Source organism: Lathyrus oleraceus, chromosome 1, assembly GCF_024323335.1.
Source record: "Lathyrus oleraceus cultivar Zhongwan6 chromosome 1, CAAS_Psat_ZW6_1.0, whole genome shotgun sequence".
NCBI classification, from domain to species: Eukaryota; Viridiplantae; Streptophyta; class Magnoliopsida; order Fabales; family Fabaceae; genus Lathyrus; species Lathyrus oleraceus.
Window position 1 is genome coordinate 314052695 of NC_066579.1, and position 19700 is coordinate 314072394.

A 19700-nucleotide genomic window follows, 5' to 3' on the forward strand; every position below is an offset into this window, starting at 1 on the left:
GGTCCTGACCACTTTGACTTCAGTTTACCAGGGAATAACTTCAACCTTGAGTTGAAAAGCAATACCATTTGTCCCACATGAAACTCTTTATGACAGACCTTTCCATCATGGTATGCTTTTACCTTTTCCTTGTAAAGTTTATTCGAATGGTAAGCGTTGTTCCTTGATTCCTCCAATTCATGGAGTTGTCCTTTTCTTCTTTCTCCAGCTAAAGTGGAGTCGAAGTTCAAGAATTTGAGAGCCCATAATGCCCTATGCTCCATTTTCACCGGAAGATGACAAGTCTTCCCATACACCATTTGAAATGGAGTTAGCCCAATAGGTGCTTTGTAGGCGGTACGATACGCCCACAAAGCTTCATCCAGTTTTAAAGACCAATCTTTTCTTGAATTCGATACTGTTTTCTCAAGGATCCGCTTGACTTCCCGGTTAGAAACCTCCGTTTGACCATTCGCTTGTGGGTGGTAGGGAGTGGTCACCTTGTGCTTTACACCATAGTGTTGCAAAACTTTTTCTAGAGGTGTATTGCAAAAGTGTGATCCTCCATCACTTATCAACACCCTAGGCACACCAAAACGTGAAAATATGTTTTTCTTTAAAATTTTAATCACTGTTTTGGCATCGGCCTTAGGTGAAGCAATTGCTTCCACCCACTTCGAAACATAATCAACGACCACTAGTATATACTCATTTGAGAAAGAAGAGGGGAATGGGCCAACGAAATCAATACCCCAACAATCAAAAACTTCTACTTCTAGCATGTTGGTTAGAGGCATTTCGTCCCGTTTGCCTATTCCTCCACTCCGTTGGCATGTATCACAACTCCTCGCGTGTTCATATGCATCTTTAAATAAAGATGGCCAATAAAAGCCCGACTGGAGCACTTTAGTGGTTGTTCTCAAACCGCTATAGTGACCTCCATACGGAGAGTTGTGACAATGCCAAAGGATGTCTCTTAACTCCTCAATTGTTACACACCTTCTCAAAATATTGTCTACACCCACTTTAAACAAATATGGATCATCCCACACATAATATTTTGCATCCGCCAAGAATTTCCGTCTTTGATTACTAGTGAGGTCTTCCGATGTTAAACCGGTTGCCTTGTAATTAGCGAAATCGGCAAACCAAGGCCTCACTTGAATCGCATACAGTTTTTCATCCGGAAATTCTTCTCTTACTTCCTCTTCTTTGTTTGTAATGTCCATATTGACCAAACGAGACAAATGATCCGCCACCAAGTTTTCGGAACCTTTTTTATCCCGGATTTCCAAATCAAACTCTTGCATTAAGAGGATCCAACGAATTAGTCTTTGTTTGGAATCCGGTTTGGTTTTGCAAATATTTGATCGCCGAGTGGTCAGTGTAGACTACAACTTTTGACCCAATCAAGTAAGCTCTAAACTTTTCCAATGCGTACACTATAGCTAGTAACTCTTTTTCAGTTGTCGCATAATTGACTTGTGCCTCATTTAACACTTTACTAGCATAGTGGATAGCATGAAAAACTTTATCTCTTCTTTGACCCAACACCGCACCAACCGCATAATCGCTTGCGTCACACATAAGTTCAAAATCAAGTTTCCTATTTGGTGCCACGATTATGGGTGCGATGACTAACTTTTCTTTTAAATCAAGGAAAGCTTTAAGACATGACTCATCAAAAAGAAAGTGCATACTTTTGTTGAGCAAGTTACTCAATGGCTTTGCTATTTTTGAAAAATCTTTGATGAATCTCCGGTAGAAACCGGCAAGTCCGAGAAAGCTCCTTATACCTTTTATATTTGTTGGAGGTGGTAGTTTCTCGATAACTTCCACCTTAGCTTTGTCAACTTCTAATACTTCGGAGGAGATCTTGTGACCGAGTACAACACCTTCGGTGACCATAAAGTTGCATTTTTCCCAATTGAGCACTAAGTTGGTCTCCACGCATCTTCCCAAAACCACATCAAGATGTTTTAAGCACAAATCAAAAGATGATCCATAAACGGAGAAATCATCCATGAACACCTCAATGCATTCCTCTATTAAGTTCGAGAATATCGCTTGCATACACCGTTGAAATGTGGCCGGTGCATTACATAACCCAAAAGGCATTCTTCGGTAAGCAAAGATGCCAAAAGGACATGTAAAAACCGTCTTCTCATGATCCGCCGGATTGACCGAAATTTGGTTGTACCCCGAATACCCGTCCAGGAAACAATAGAAATTTTTGCCGGCCAACCTTTCCAACATTTGGTCCATGAAAGGTAGTGGGAAGTGATCTTTCCTTGTAGCTTGGTTTAGCCTTCTATAGTCAATGCACATCCTCCACCCGGTTACCGTTCTTGTTGGAATCAACTCATTTTTATAATTTTTGATAACCGCCATGCCACCTTTCTTGGGAACTACTTGTACCGGACTCACCCGTTCATTATCGGAGATAGGATAAATCATTCCGGCTTCCAAGAGTTTGACAACTTCTTTCCGAACTACTTCTTTCATCGATGGATTTAGACACCTTTGAGGTTGTGCAACGGGTTTGAAATTCTCTTCCATCATGATCTTATGCATACAATAGGCCGGACTAATACCCTTCAAGTCGGATAACACCCACCCTATTGCACCCTCATTCTTTTTCAACACTTGTATCAATTTGTATTCCTCTTTTGTGGACAAGGTGTTACTAATGATCACCGGTTTAGTACACTCGTCACCAAGGAACACATACTTCAAGTGTGAAGGTAGCATTTTCAACTCTAGTTTTGGTTCTTCCATTTTCTTTGTCGCATCCAAGTCTTCATTTGTTTCTTCATGATAAGCAAGCTCCCCACAAGACTCTAATTCATGCAACATTGCTTCAATCTCTTTTTCTTCATTTTCGATCAACACATTGTAGGCTCCGATAAGAGATCTTTCTAGAGGATTAGAAATATGAACTTGATTTGCGACCTCCACTACTTCCTCTTCGATTGCATCGATTCGGAAAGAATCATGCTTGTCATTTGGATGCTTCATGGCTTCAAAAAGATTAAAGGTCACCTCTTCATCTTGCACTCTCACCTTCATTAGTCCATCATCAATATCAATCATCATCCGGGCTGTTTTCATGAATGGCCTTCCAAGAATTAGAGGAACATCACGATCTTCATCCATCTCTACTATCACGAAATCTACCGGAAACAAGAATTTGTCCACCTTCACTAACATGTCTTGAGCAATTCCATACAGTGAAGTGGTAAATTTGTCGGCTAGTTGTAAAGTCATCTTTGTAGATTTGATCTCAACATTTCCCAATCTTTTAACAATGGATAGGAGGATTAAATTGATGCTAGATCCCAAGTCAATCAAACCATTACCAATGTAGGTGCTTCCAATGGTTACCAGTAAAACGACTCGGCCCGGATCGGATTCCTTCCTTGGGAGAGTCTTTTGAATGATGGACTACAACGTGCATCGAGCAAGATTCTCTCGTCTTCCACATGTCTTCTTTTCTTTGTGAGAATATCCTTCATGAACTTTGCATACCGCGACATTTTCTCTAATGCATCGGCAAATGGAATATTGATTTGAAGTTGTTTGAATATGTCCATGAACCGTGCATAGTGTCTAGCATTATCCTTCTTTGATGGTGCATGCGGATAAGGTAGATGTTGGGTTGGAATGACGCTCACACCTTTCTCTCCTTTCTTCTTATTTCTTGGTTCGACATCCTTTTTCACTTCCACTTCAGCCTGCTGATCTGTTGGCAATTCCTGCTCTTTTCGCGGCGCGAAGGGGGATCGCGGCGCAAACTGAAGAGTTCCTGCCACTTTCTCCTTTCCACAAACCATATCCTCTTTTTCCAGCACACCATCCATATCATTCTCCACTGTAATTTCCTCACTTTTTCCACTTGTCAACTCTTTACCGCTCCTCGTGACAATTGCTTTACAATGCTCCTTTGGATTGGTTTGAGTGTTAGCGGAAAAGGAAGATCCTGCGTTTTGTTCCGACAATTGCTTCGCAAGTTGGCCTACTTGGTTTTCCATATTCTTAATTGATGCCTCGTTACTCTTCTGATTTGCCATGGAAGCTTGCATGAATTGTTGAAGAGTGTCCTCTAGCTTTGAATTTCCTCCTTGCGATTGTTGGCCTTGAGAGTTTGGGTGTTGATAGGGATTTTGTTACTGAAAATTTTGATTGTTGAACCTTGATGGTTGATAACCTTGATTGTTTCTTGGATACGAGTTGTTGGGAGGAGGTTGTCTTTGATAGCCTTGATTCTGATTGTTCACATAGCTCACTTCTTCTAGTGGAGGGCAAAAACCAGTAGGATGATCTCCTTGACATAATTCGCAACATGCTACTTGATGTCGAACTTGAGACCCTTGAATTTCCTTCATTTGTTGTGGAAGCTTGGCCATTTGTTGAGTAAGCAACTCCACTTGTTGAGAGAGTAGCTTGTTTTGAGCAAGAATGGCATCATTGGTATTTAACTCAAGAACTCCCGGTTTACGTTGTGAAGGGCTACGGTCATGTTGACTTTGACGATCATTGAGTGTCATCCGGTCAATAATGACTTTAGCTTCTTCCGCATTCTTTGACATAAGGGAACCACCCGCGGTAGCATCCAAAAGTGACTTGTGAGTTGATTGGAGTCCATTTAGAAAAATATGGATTTGAGTGAGCTCATCAAAACCATGACCCTTGCATTTTCTCAACATTGACTTGAATCTTTCCCAAGCCTCATTTAGAGACTCGTTGCTTCCTTGAGTGAATACCGCAATAGCCATTTTGGCTTCCATGAATCGGGATTGAGGGAAATATCTTTCTAAGAACTTTTCTTCTAGCAAATTCCAATCCGTCATTACTCTTGGTGCTTGATCAAGGTACCACTCTTTTGCCTTTCCCACTAAGGAGTGTGGTAACATCCTTTTGAATAATGCCTCTTCACCCGTTTCATCAATTCCCGTAGAACCCGCATAGAATTTGATGAGATGGGTATACGGATCTTCATGGTCCATTCCGGTGAATGGATTTGCATAGAGAAGTTGGAGGATTCCGGTTTTCATCTCCGTATTCCTTCCTCCACGGGCAAATTGAGCATTCCTTCTTGGACTATTAGCGGACATTTTGGTACGATTGTCATCCCCCATGTTTCCGTCACAAGCCTCTACAACCACTTCTTCGATTTGAACAAGTGCGGAAGTAGATGCTTCTTCTCTCCGGTTCCTCTCTTCGGCTAGTTTCCTTCTTCTTCGTGTTTTGCTATTGAGCTTCCGAAGTGTTCTTTCAATTTTGGGGTCGAATTGAAATTGCTCCTCGGTAGCTTTTCCTCGCATGCACTAGAATCTACAAAACTAACAAACCAAGTGAAACACAATAGGGATAGTAATAAAAGTAACAAAACTTAAAACAATGAATTATTGCAATGCTTGTAATATCGAACACCAATCCCCGGCAACGGCGCCAATTTGTTGAAAAGTATACTTTCGGCAAATATTTTAATATCGTATCCACAGAAATTGGTTGCTATTACCGCCATTCTATAATCCAAATTGTTATAAGTTTAGAAAGTAACCAAGTTGTTTTGTTGGAAAAGTTATCTTTTGAGTAAAATGTCACTAAAACAATAAAATGGTTTTAATCAAATGTAAAAGGCTTGGCAAGATTGGAGTTCACTATTCCAAATGCGTATGATTCCTTATGACAACTATATAGATTTAAGATTATTGATGATGTTCAAGTATCCTCTCAATATCATTTATGTCTAAATGATATTGTGATAATCACTATATTAATCCTTAGACGATCTCTCCACCTAACTATCAATATAACAATCTTTAATGGTTGATACAAAAGAATAGTAGTGAATAAATCTATCTCTACAACTTATTCACTACTTGAAAACATATTTTCTGTCAAGACTTAAATAATCTCTTTCAACAACTACTCAAATCTAATATTCAAATTAGGGCAAAAATATCTTTCAATACATCAACAATCTTTCATCATATACAAGAGTCAAATGAAATACATAAACAAATAGGAATAGCTACTACCTCCAATCTTGACAAAATGGGGTTTAGCTCCTCATCATCATTTTGAAAAGCAAAAGGCAGTGGAAGAAAACTCTGTTTTTCTCTCTTACAAAAATATTAAACTATGAATGAATCTCTCTATGAATGAATGAACAATTTCCATTCTGGTTTTCTAAAAGGGTTGACATTTCCTAAAATGATCATTTTCATCTAAAGCTGAAAAGCCCCCCTAAGACAGACACCAAAATGGCAAAAACAGCTGGCCTTGAAAATAGCACACTTGGCCAAAACAGCTTGCTGGATTCGCAAGCTTCGCGGCGCGAACTGAAGCTACTTCAGCTTCCTTGCCTTGCAAGCTTCATCCCAATAGTCTTCCAAGTGGTATTCTTCCAAATTAGGCCTCCAAATTGCATTCAACACTTCTTCCAAATTATGATTATGCATTCCAAAGCTCTCTTGTCCAAAAATCCTACAAAACTAACAAATATGTGAAATAACTACTCAAAACAACAAAAATTAAACCTAATTGCATTTATACAAAATAGTGAGAATAAAAGTGTGTAATTACATCAAAACTTGGTAAAAGGGACCAATAAAATTATATAAAAAGTAGTACTAATTGGTCCCTAACAACCAACGGCAGAATGTCTTGACATATCAAAGTTGCGCTTAGTTTACGGTGATCTTGTTCAACGTTAGTTGCAATGCAACTGTGTGGTGGGTCTATTGAAGCGATCTCCCAAGAGTCGTTTTTCTTCTTGTAAGACGCAGCCAAACGAAACTTACAAATCATGTTACGACATACGATAACATATCTTCTAGAATCAGTGCGTTTCACTATAAAGTCAGCAGAGTTGTTCATGTGGAATTTTTTGATTTCCAGAACACATTCTTCTTTGGTACGAAACATGTCTCCCACCTTTAATTCGCCTTCTGTTCTCGGATACGGATTATAAAAAACACTGTTGGATGTTTCATCGTCGTGAAGATCCATATTTGTCATATGTTGAGGCGGATTGTAGACATGACTAGGAGGTATTGGTGGTGGTTGATCATCATCTTCATCGTCGTTGTTCAGCATGTGATCAACCTGTATCTCGGTCTCCTCTTCTTCTTCATCAACGACGTCCACTTCTGCTTCTGCTTTTGGGTTGAGTTCATCTGACCATTGTCGATCATCTTCACCAGATTCATCCTGACCGGTTAGTTGAGACTGTTGAGATGGTATACATGGTTGAAGAGTAATGTACAACTCAATACAGTTGCAGCCTGAATGTTCATGACTAACAAACATGTATTCAACATCTTCATCGTCTCGTACCTTAAGGGGGAAATACTTGCATTGACTATTCTCAAAAAATATTGGATTTTGATATGTAATCTTTGACACAATACCCGATCCTATACAGGATTGTATTCTTTTTTTCAAATGCAAGAAGGTTGCATTTCTCTTGATCGTGAGTCTAATGGTATCGGTGTTTCGAAAACAAAAACCATATAGCTCAGACTCGTATGTTTCACCGTTGCAGTGAACGTTGACACTGTATAATGACGAAGATGACATTGTGTAGATGAAAACTATTTTCTTACTGCAAATGAATGTGAGTGAAGTGTCTTGGATGTTGATAGTAAGACACTTAAATAGAGGAGTGAAGTGTCTCACATGCTAGCTAGTTCGAAGTGACGTGTCGCACATGCAAACTACTCCGAAATGACATGTCGCACATGCAAGCTACTCTGAAATGATGTGTCAACCATGCAAGCTACTAAGAAGTGGCATGTTCAGCATGCAAGAGACAAGACAGCCACATGTCAGACATGCAAACACACACTCCAAATGAATTGGCACCCCCACTCATTCCTTGCACATGGACGCCAATTCAAGTGGAGACACCATGCATTCAGACCTCGAAACCAAGAAATCAGACCTAGGTCTTGCATGCATGTCCCTATGGAGGCTCCAATTTGAATGGCGACCCCTCGTAAGGTTGTACATGGTCGCCAATTCAAGTGGAGACACCATGCAAGCACAATTTTTCATGCTCCCGTCCATTTGCCTATAAATACATCCACTCCATCAACACTTCTTCCACACCATCACTCTCACTACTTCTTCTATAATACTTCTTCTACAATTTCATCTGCAATAACTTCTTGTAGTTTCATCTACACCAACTCCCCGACAAAATGTCTATCCTCACAATGGGCGAAGCACATAGAGGAACGGATGCAAACATCGCAACATATGTAAGTTTTTTCTTTTATTAACTTTTTATCTTTCATCTTCACCAACCCCCTTTTATTTTAACTTACCAACTTAGTCAAGTTTTTTATTCTTTCTTTTATAGGATGTATCAAGGTTCCGAACTCGGGTCCACGAATATGTCCATATGGACCCGATGATTCAACCTTATGTTGAACTCGCCGGTTTTGGTCATATTAGTAAGATTTTGTCTTGGTCCATAGATAACAAATTCATTCTAGCTTTATGTGAAAGATGGAGACCAGAGACACTCGCATTTTGGTTCCCAACCGGTGAGTGTACCGTGACGTTAGAAGATGTATACATGCTTTTGGGACTACCCATTGAAGGTAAGGCTGTTAATGGTAAAATCAACTATGCAAATTCAATTTGCATGGAGCTCTTAGAGACTGATTTGTTAGATGATAATGCAAGAGGTCAAGGTATACTACTCTCACGCCTTAAGTCGTACTATAATAGTTTATACTTAGATGAGCATTCTACCGAAGATGCTCGAATAGTAAAAACTAGGTGTTACATTATGCTGTTAATTGGCTCGTTTTTATTTCCCGAAGGTAGTGGTTCTAGCATGCATATTATGTACTTACCTCTACTTAGACATGTAGATAGAATAGGAAGTTACAGTTGGGGATCTGTTTTTCTAGCCTATCTCTATAGCTCCTTGTGCAAAAACTCACACAAAGACACATATACATTTTCTGGATGTGCTGTTTTGCTACAAGCATGGGGTTGGTCAAGACTACCGTCTCTAGCACCCGTCAACAACAACCCTTTCACATTTCCGTATGCACAAAAGTAAGTTGTTTAAATTGCTATATCTTTACTTACTTTTTTAAAAGATTATTACCTCTAACTAATATTTTTTGACTTTTTGGTGTAGATGGTCTGCACGTGGTATGAGTTACAACAGATGTCCAAGACACTGTATTACTCAGTATCACAACCTGTTGGATCACCTTCGACCGACAGACGTAAGGAAAATAACTTAATTATTTTGTTATGTTTTGTTAACTTCTTCTACATTGACTATAATCCTATCTTCTTTCACATTTCAGGTCATTTGGCGTCCATACCTTAATTTGGATCATGACCATGAGGTCAACGCTGAAGACGCGACCGTATGGACTGCATGCACACCGAAAATACGGTTCACAACTGTGGAGATGCACAACAGTGATCGTGTGAAGCTGCAGTTCGGTATGCTCCAAAATATCCCAGATCCCCCAGCTAGCCTAGGAGAATGGCATCTGCGCAAAGTTAACGACTAATGGAACTTCAATCCATGGCAAATCTTTGCAAGATCGGAGTGTCGCAAATGGAAGCACCATCATGACCATGTGTTAACTGACACAGTCATGCCAACTGAAGAAACACCAAGTCGTACTTATATGGCTTGGTACAGATCGGTTGGTTTTCAGTTCATCACCGAGGATATGTACTTGTACGACCCACGCCAGATGACTTACACACCTGACACCTCAACATCAAACCCCCAACAACAGTGTCAGACCGAATACACATAACCCCCTGTCCGTCAAACGTTCCGTTCAACCAACACACAAACATACAACCAAAACATTCCATACACCCAACCCCAATACCAAGAGCATACCCCATACCACCAACAACAAATTGACCATCAACCTGAGACTCAACATCGCTTCGCACCCACCCCATCACCCTACCAAAGTTGCCTAAGCCAGAACACCCAACGATCATTCAACACCAACCGCCCCTCCTCCTACCGTAGCCAAGAAGCTCAAACATCACAAAACCAAAACATCCAACAACCCTATCTCTACCAAACACCCCAACAACCTTTCCAACCTTTCCTCGACGCATCGTTCACACCCATGTCTCCCTTCAACCGTCCCGGTCGCCCATCAATGAGTCAACCACATCCCAACTTCTCTGGCATGGGTCATGAGCTCAGCTACGGCGGTACACCATCGATGCATACTGAAGACTATGCCGAATTGTCTGACTACCTCAACAGACCTTCTCCTGTAGTTGGTAGTGACGCTCCTGGCCCCTCAGATGATCAAACACCGATACCAAATCGTCAACGTGGGTTAGGGCCACGGGTTAGGGTAGCTAGAGGATGTGGGACCGGAGGTCGGTTAGGTGATCCCGGTCATCACCATTAGGTTTCTTTGTGTAAACAGCAAAATTTTATTAATATCAAGTGGTCTTATATCAAATTTATCTATCACTTATACCATATAACACAAAAAATGCATTTTAGGAGGAGTCTCCAATTGAATTGGCGACTCCTCTTAAAACCTACACAGGGGCGCCAATTGGATTGGGTCTCCAATTCAATTTGCGACTCCTCCTAAAAATGGGGTATTTTGGGATTTTTTTTGAAACCGGGGGTATTTTGGGAATTTCCTTGAAAAAGTGGGTTATTTTTGTAAAAAACCATTATAAGTTAATTTTTAAGTTTAAGTATGACCTTTTCGAATGTCTGATTGACCTATTAATCTACTTAAAACTTATTTCATTTGAACTTTGTAAATAAATAGTTCAACTAATGTTTATATAGAAACAACAAATTAAAAGATCAATAAGATTAAATTTTTATTTTCATTGATTTACTTGAGTTTATCTAGTAACATAAATTTTGTGATACTATTTATTTAAGAAAACTTATGAAAATAAATTATAATATTGTTTGTAAGGATTTTTCATCTTATTTTCATAAGTTCTTAAAGATATATAAGATTTATTTTTGTATTTTTTAATTCAAAATATAAAATATAATATAATGATAATAAAGTTATTTATACTTATTTAAATATACCGGTCTGATAGACTTAAAATATTTTTTTATGCCTCGTGACCTATCCTTTTTAATCAAATAGGCTTATAAAAAGCTTAAGGTTTTTCTTTTTATTTTATTTTTAAAACTTGGCTTGGTCTAAGCTTGTGTAGGATAAGTTATAGGCTCTTGTTAGTTGGTTTGAGTTATTCCCATCCCTAATTAAGATATTTTTTAATAGTTTTTCTTATAATTTTTCAGGTCTTCATCTATTTCTAATTGTTTGACTCCTTTCCATACGATGAAATCTCTTCACAATATAATTTACATATCTTCTTTCTACATGTCTAAATCGTCTAAGTTTATTTTCCACCATATTTACTATTATAGGTGCTATTTTAAAACACTTTCTATTATTATCATTTCTAATCATATCTTGCATAGAGTATAATTAAAAAAAACTAACAACTATAAAAATTTATATCAATAAAATTTATTAAAAAAATAGTGATTAAAATAAACCACCCAGAGACTATGTTCATGATGAAGGAAAATAAACCATCTATTAATTTTAAAATTTTAAGAGTCTATTTGCATAATACACTATAATTATATGTCTAGAATAATAACTCATGGAATTGAAATTTTGGTATTGGATACATTAGAAATTTAAGAAATAACAAAACTGTCCAAATATCCCAACAATGAAATTTTTAATACAATAGAATAATTTCAATTACAACATGATCTACTAGCCAGACATTCTACACAGTGAAAAAGTTCATTCAACGGGTCTTCAACATCAAGTCTTCAACTATAAGCCCATCCATACACATGCTTATCCAGAAAAAAAATAAAACAACACGGGATACGATAATGATAGCAATGGGTCAAAGCATAATTAAAAGTCCATCAAAGTAGTTCACATACACCCAATGTAATTTAAATATCAAATAAATACCTCAATATTGCCTCACTGAGGATCGTCTATTTATCTCTCATATCAGATTCCTTTACGGAAATAGTGTACATATTTTGACACGTTTCCCCAATCGATTACATGAAGCTTAATCAAGCGTCATCAACCATACAACTCCTATGTAACTTATCTGGATCATGACCCTCCAGGGATCCTTCTCATGAACGTAGCCTATAAATATACTCTACCCTACTACCATACATAGGATCTGAACCATGCATAATCCCCTATAACAAAGTATAATACCTAGTGTAATCATCCCCTATACTCGTAGGAGGCCATAAATTATACATGTTAGTACTTAACTATCTAGGGTGGTATATATATTATCGACTATCTTATTATAAATTAATGAGACTCTGGTATCGAACATGTATATGCATACTGGCATCTTTATACATTATGATAAGAATACCAAGATAATCACATATACCATAACAGGTTAACCGGATAAAACACATATCCCATGTCTTATAGATATTTCATGGCAACCACATAACTCCCACATGACTTGTAGGTCATAGCCACGCCCCCGCACAATTGCATATAATATTCAAATCATCAAAACCCTATTATGCTCTTTGAGACTCTAATCCTACAGTCGAACATACAACCAAAATTATGCATTGTAGTTTAACAATCCTATATATGCATACCAATCAATCCCCTAGAGGGTTTCTGTAAGTCTTCATCACATCAACACTCCTTACGTATCTAAATATCCTATAAGACTATCAAATATCTAGAATTTTCCTACACTAGAGATAACTAGTCCAGGTTTGCCCTGTAATACTCTCCAATATCACGTAACTTAATCTTTCCAATTATGTCACTATCCGTAATACTAGATAATTTTAGGGTATTTCATCTCATAGTATGCTATTCATAAATCCTTAGCTAATGCTAAGCTTAATCCTCCATAAATAAGTAAAATATATTATCATTCGTCTCGTAAATATTTCATTTCAAGATTTACTTAAGTATTCTTTTTGCTTTACATAACATGTCACATTCTACTAACTAATACTTAATCTCATTCCTAAGCTTATGGCTTATTCTCGGTCATTCGTCACTAGTCTAGTCTTAAGTACACTATGTCCACTTAAACCCTAAAAATTACTTGCTTGAATCTGAAACATATTTGTACACTTGTGTCGCATCTCAAAAAATACGATCCTTTGCGAAGCGTTCGCGTGCTCACATAAACTATATGAACAAATTCTCTATCAAACTTTATTTATTCCAAAGAAGGAAAGAGAAAATATCGATAAAAATCTTAAAAGTAAAAGAAGATGGTCGTCACAATCATATTCGGGTTCAAGAGTCAATTACACAAGGGAAATGTATTATCACCCCTCACGTCCATTATAATCAACGAGAACCTTTTAGTTAAGCTTTAAATTGAATGTAAACTTATGTTAATTTTTTTCTTCGAGTGACAAAATATGCAAATGGAAAAGAAAAGCGGTCGCAAAAAGATTTTTATAAGGGTGCTTGACGAGATTGCGGGTGTCGCTCCTACGTATCCTCAGGTACAATGAGGAACTCAAATCTTTGTAGTTTAACATAGAAAACTATGTTTTTGTGGGTTTGTATGTTTTATTTAAAGAGTGTTTAAATTGCGCTATAGCGGTTAAACATTGACTTGTATGCCCGCGGGGGAGGTTTAAGCGCTTGTTTGCATTTACGTTAGAATGGACTAAACACTATTCTTTTTGAAAAGGTTTTTGATCACACGGGGGCGAGAAGATATGTTTGATGTGTTTGAGAGTTTTTTAGGAGGAAGACGAGCATTCAAGCAGGGAGCTCTACAACAGTGTCCCAATACTCGGAGAAGGAGAATGTCTACACCCAATCAATCCTTTTTTTCTAAATTATTATGAAAAATGTGTAATGAATTAAGTCAAGGTTCATTAACAGAATATGATTATTCACACATGGAGCTCTATAATAACACCCAAATAATAGGACAAGGATAAGGTATACACCTAATCAAAAAAATTTCTTATATAGGAGAACCAACTTAATTCAATTAATTATTATGTTTTAATACGGCAGATGAGCGTTCGAATATCGAGCTCTATAACAGTGTCCAAACACTCACGGAAAAAGAAGGTCTACACCCAATTGATCCTTTTTCATCCAAGTTGTTGTGAAAATAAGATAATAGGTATTTAATTTGATTAAGGAAATTCACTCGACAAGGATCAAGGTTTGATTCACATTGAAGACCTTTTTTTAACGGATGACGATTGTTCGAACATGGAGCTCTACAACAATGTCCAAACATTCGGGGAAAGACAAAGTCTACACCCAATCATTCCTTTTTCATCCAATTTATGAAAAGGTGTTTGATAATAGTTAGTTGTTTTAATTAATTCGGGAAAATGCGCTCGATGTTGATCGAGGTTTGATTTGCGTTGCGGGAATAAGAAATGACTTGACTCAATTTTGAAAATGGTTTGAATTGAATCGGAAATCCACTTGGAATTCCACCAAGGGGTTTTGACTTAAAAATATTCATTACCATTATCGATCATTCATTTAATTTAATCACTTAATTAAACAAATAAATAAAATAATAATGATAAAACAAATATAGTTCTAAATGAGCAAAAATGGTAAAGATGAATGCATGAGCATGAAAGATAAGTGGTGCAACAGATGATGATAAAACAAATAATACTAAATAATTAATATTTGATTTGAATTAATTAACTAGGTTTATTAAAATTAAATATTTTAATTAATCAATCGAGAGAATTAACCCAATTATTAATTAAACTAAGTAAATCTAATTAACTTAATTAATTAATTAAAATAAATTTTAATTAGTTAATTATCATGATAATAATAATAAAAGGGAACACAATAAATAAAATAAAAGGTGCCAAAAAAAGAATAAGCCTCATAAGAGCCCAATTGCACAACCAAAGGGCCATGGGTGTGCTAGCTATAGAGGGGTACGCTAGCACTAATGGGAACTAAGGGAGATTGGCCGTGCAGTTGGCCCAAACGATAGCCAAGTAAGGATAAGAAATGAGGGTGTTGGCGTAAGCAAGGGTGCAAGCAGTGTATTAGTCCTCAAGTATCTCTCTCTCAAAATTCCAAATGCACGCGTCCTTGGATTTAGAAGATCAAACACACGCTCATCATATGAGCTGGATGAATGTGAAGATGAACACATTCATCAATTTTCTAGCGAACTCAAATCTCCCTCAAACCAAGAAACCAACCAAACAATCTTAACCTAAAAAACTCTTCTGATCACGAATCACTAATAAAAAACAACAAATAATAACTCCTTCCTACAAATTGAACTTCAACATTCAAGAAAGCTAGCCCTAAGGTTTAAGCCCAAATCAACATGTATTAAGCAATTAACAGAGGGAAACAATCAATCAAACACGCAACAATATATTACAAGCGTAAAATCAAAGGAAAAGTAACGAATAGAGCCTCTCCGGAGCTTGTGACTCTGATGAAAGCTCTGGCAACCAACCTCTAGTGAGTTTTACAATTTCCTCATTGCTCTTACTTTTGTCTTTCTCTGATTGTTTCTCCTCTTCCCTTTCTACATTGCCGTTTCTTTATGGAATTTCCTGTGGATAATGCTTTCTCCGGTGAGGTAGAGTGAGTTGAGGTTAAGGGCTCAACTCTGCTAAACTTTAATGAGAAGTTTAGAGAGTTATTTGAGTGAGCTTTGGGTGAGGTTTGAAGATATTTTTCTACAGAGTGAGCTTAAGATTCGTTGATGATTTTTTGAGTGAGGAATGATGAGGTTATATAGGAAGGGAGTGGTGAGATTTGAGAGAGAAAGATGGATGAGAATTAAGGAAATTGGAGGGAGAAATCGGTGAGCATCCGTGTGAGTTTAGGGATTAAGGGTTGAGATGATTTGAGATTAATTTTTGTTAGAGTTTCATATGAATTTATGCTTTTTGAATTTCTACTGAAATTCACATGAAGTTCACTTTTAGATGTGTGAGTAATACGTGGTTTTGGTGTGGTCCTCAAATTTCTTCATGTGTATGTCAATGTATGTATGTTGAATATGTGTTGGTATGTTGGTATAGTCACGAGTTTTTCTGCTTTGAGTTGAGTTTTCACTTCTTCTTTTTTTTGTTTGGAATGTGCATAAGTTGATGATGTTGGTATTGATGCATGATGACCTCTATTATTGATGATTAAGTGATGATGGATTCCCCTTGATGGTACATGGTGGTGATGGGAATATGAAGAGCACAAAGATGTATACTAGTTCATTTTTCCATATTTAAAGGTTTTGTGTAACTGGTTACAACTGTAGCTGTTAAAAAAATAAAACATAGTTGTTAAAAAATTTGCGCCTGTAATTGGTTACAGGTTTTGTGTAACTGGTTACAACTGTAGCTGTTAAAAAAATAAAACATAGTTGTTAAAAAATTTGCGCCTGTAATTGGTTACAGGTTTTGTGTAACCAGTTACAACTGTTTAAAAATGTGAAAAACAACATTGTAACAATATTGTTTCTTTCTAAATTATTTTAAAGCATGTATGGATGATTAGATATGAACAATGCAATTTGTTATGAGCTATTAAGATATATAATATGAATTGTGATGTATAATTTAACCATCTTGATTCTTTCTTTCATTTCCAAAGTTTATGATCATTTGAGCTTGATTGTGTTAGCCTTTAAGCTTTGTCTTCTTTTTGTTGATGTGTTTGTCTTTATCAAAACTTTAATCAAGGTAAAAAATAACTTTTCTTCACAATCTTCCCCTTTTTGATGATGACAAACATCCTTTAAAATTTTCTTGTTCATTATTGAGTTGCTTATATATATATATATATATATATATATATATATATATATATATATATATATATATATATATATATATATATATATATATATATATATGACTTTTGCAATTTTGTGCAGAAGCTTGAAACTCCCCATATCATGTATATCTCCCCATTTCTTTTGCAATTTAAGACTTTATACCCTGAAAATATTATGAACAAAAACAAATACAATACCTATTATTTCTTCCTATTTTTACATCATAAAAAAGAATAAAAATTTGAATAAAGTCCAAAGCCAAGTGATAACATATGAAATATATATCATGATAGATGAATATTAATAACACATAATTAGACTCTTATCTTCTTCATAAAGATTTGCTGTCAAGGTTGATAACAATATTGATGCTTCTTCAAAATATCTTTTCATTCAATACAACTTTTAGAACTATCATATCATATGGTCTTGTATCTTTAAGGATCAATCATGATTTGATAATACTAGCATATAACTTTCAAGTACCTACAAAACGATTAGTGTTACTTAGGTATCCAATATTATTTGGGTCCTCTTGGGTTAGATCCCTTCCCCACTCATGCATACTCACCATAAGGAATACCAAAATTTCTTATGTAGCAAGTATTAGAAGTATGACCTTTTGCATTACAATATAAACAGGTAGGTCTAAAAACATGATTCTTTTTATTGAAATAAAATTTATTTCTATAAGGCCTTTTATGATGATTTACAACATGTTCTTTCTTTGATTCTTCATTTTTGAATTTACTAGTAGCCTTTACAAAGATGGTTTGACTTGTACTAGGATTATCAATTATTAAAGTCAAGTCCACATTTATTATTTGAAAATCTTTGACTACTTAACACATTTTCTAAACCAATTTCACATTTTTCATATTTCATGATCACTTGATTTAATTCAACAATTTTAAACTCAAAAGATGAACAATTATTGCATGCTAAATTTTTAATTAAGTCTAACTCCACTTTTGTGTTACTAGACTCACTTTCTAGATTTAAAATAGTTTTCTTTTGTTTTGAACATTTTCTAGAAATATTCAAAAATTCATCATGTAATTCATTAAAAACACTTTGCAATTCATCTTATGAAGAACTATCATTAATTTCAGAAACACTAACTTCATGTTCTTCATCACTTGAGTAATGTGATACCATCAATGCCTTGCTTTTGTGATCTTCATCTGAAGATGAATTTTTTCCATTGTCATCCCATGCTACATATGTTTTCTTTGGCCTTTTGTCCTTCTTGCTTTTGAATTTATCTTTCTTTTCAAGTGTAGCGCATTCACTCTTGACGTGTCCTTTTTTTCAGATTCAAAACATGTAACCTTCCTTATTGGTGTTTCTTTCTGAATTATCTCATTTTTCCTTTCTCTTCTTAAGAACTTTTCAAATTTTTTGATAAGATCATCCTCATCATAAGTGGACTCATCCTCTTGATTGCTATCATGATTTTTGACTCTCTTCTTTAAGGCAATATCTTTTGAATCTTTTACTTGAATTTCATGCTTTTGAAGTCTTTCAAGTTCAATCTCATGCTCTTGGAGTTTTCCGAACAATGTTGTGGATGTCATAATGGATAGACTCTTATTTTTCGATATTGCCGTCACAGTTGGAATGCCATGGTAAAAAATCTAAGCCTTTCAAGATTAATTTCGTCATTATAAAAAGTCTTACCAAGTACTATCAAGTGATTTGTCAAGCGCACAAATACTTTCTGCAAGTCAAGAATTGATTCCTGGGACTGCATCTTGAACATATTGTAATCTTGCATAAAGTATTAAATCTTGATCTTTTTACTTCATCGATTTCCTCATGAGTGACTACTAACATATCCCATATTTCTTTTTCCATTTCACATTGAGACACACAAAAGAATTCATCCATGCTTAATGCTGCTTGAAGAAGATCTTTTTCTTTCTTATCATAAAGAACTTTTTTCTTATTGTCATCGGTCCACAAACTTTTGATTTTTGCTGTACCTACACCATTTATGACACTTGTAGGAACAAACAAATCATTTTCTACTGCATCCCAAACTTCTTCTCCTTGTGCTTGCATACGGATTTTCCAAAAAAACAAAATATTCACCAGATAACAAAGGAGGCTATTGCTACTACCACCATCTCTAAAAATCGGATTTGCGGAAGCCATTCTCTGGTCTTAAGAATATGTTACCTATGACCTACTCTGATACCAAATGTAAGTATTATGTACACAATCTAAGAGGGAGGTGAATTAGACTTGCTGATTTTTTCTTGATATTTAAGCAAGTTCCTTTATTTTTAATTTTTTTGTTTAGAATAAGATGTAGTGGCTATTTCGAATGATGAATAACATGAAATTAAAGTGGAGAAAGTAAATAACACAATGATGTATACTAGTTTCCCTTTTCAATCAAGAGTACATCTAGTCCCGTCACACTCCATGAGAGGTTTCACTATGTTAAAACATGTACAAACCTCACACCAAGGTCACTCATACACTTCTCTAACATAAACAAGAAAATACACCACTTTCTTTTACACTTGAATGAAAAACACACAATTTTCTATGTCAAACAATAATCATTAAACACTTTGTGATCACAAACACAATTTGAGTAAAATATGAAGCTTTTGCAATTCAATCAATTATGTAGAAATTGATATTCTTTTTCTCTTAATCATAATCCAAACATATATACTTAAGTGCTCAGAATAATATGAATGAAACTCTTTTCAATGAAATGAAAGCTATGCACAAAGTTTTATTTTTGATGGATATATGAACACTTGAAGAACTTGTTTGAATTATGTAAAAATGATGTATGCAAGATGTGATTTCGAATTTTGACATTTGAACCTTTATATACATCATAAAAT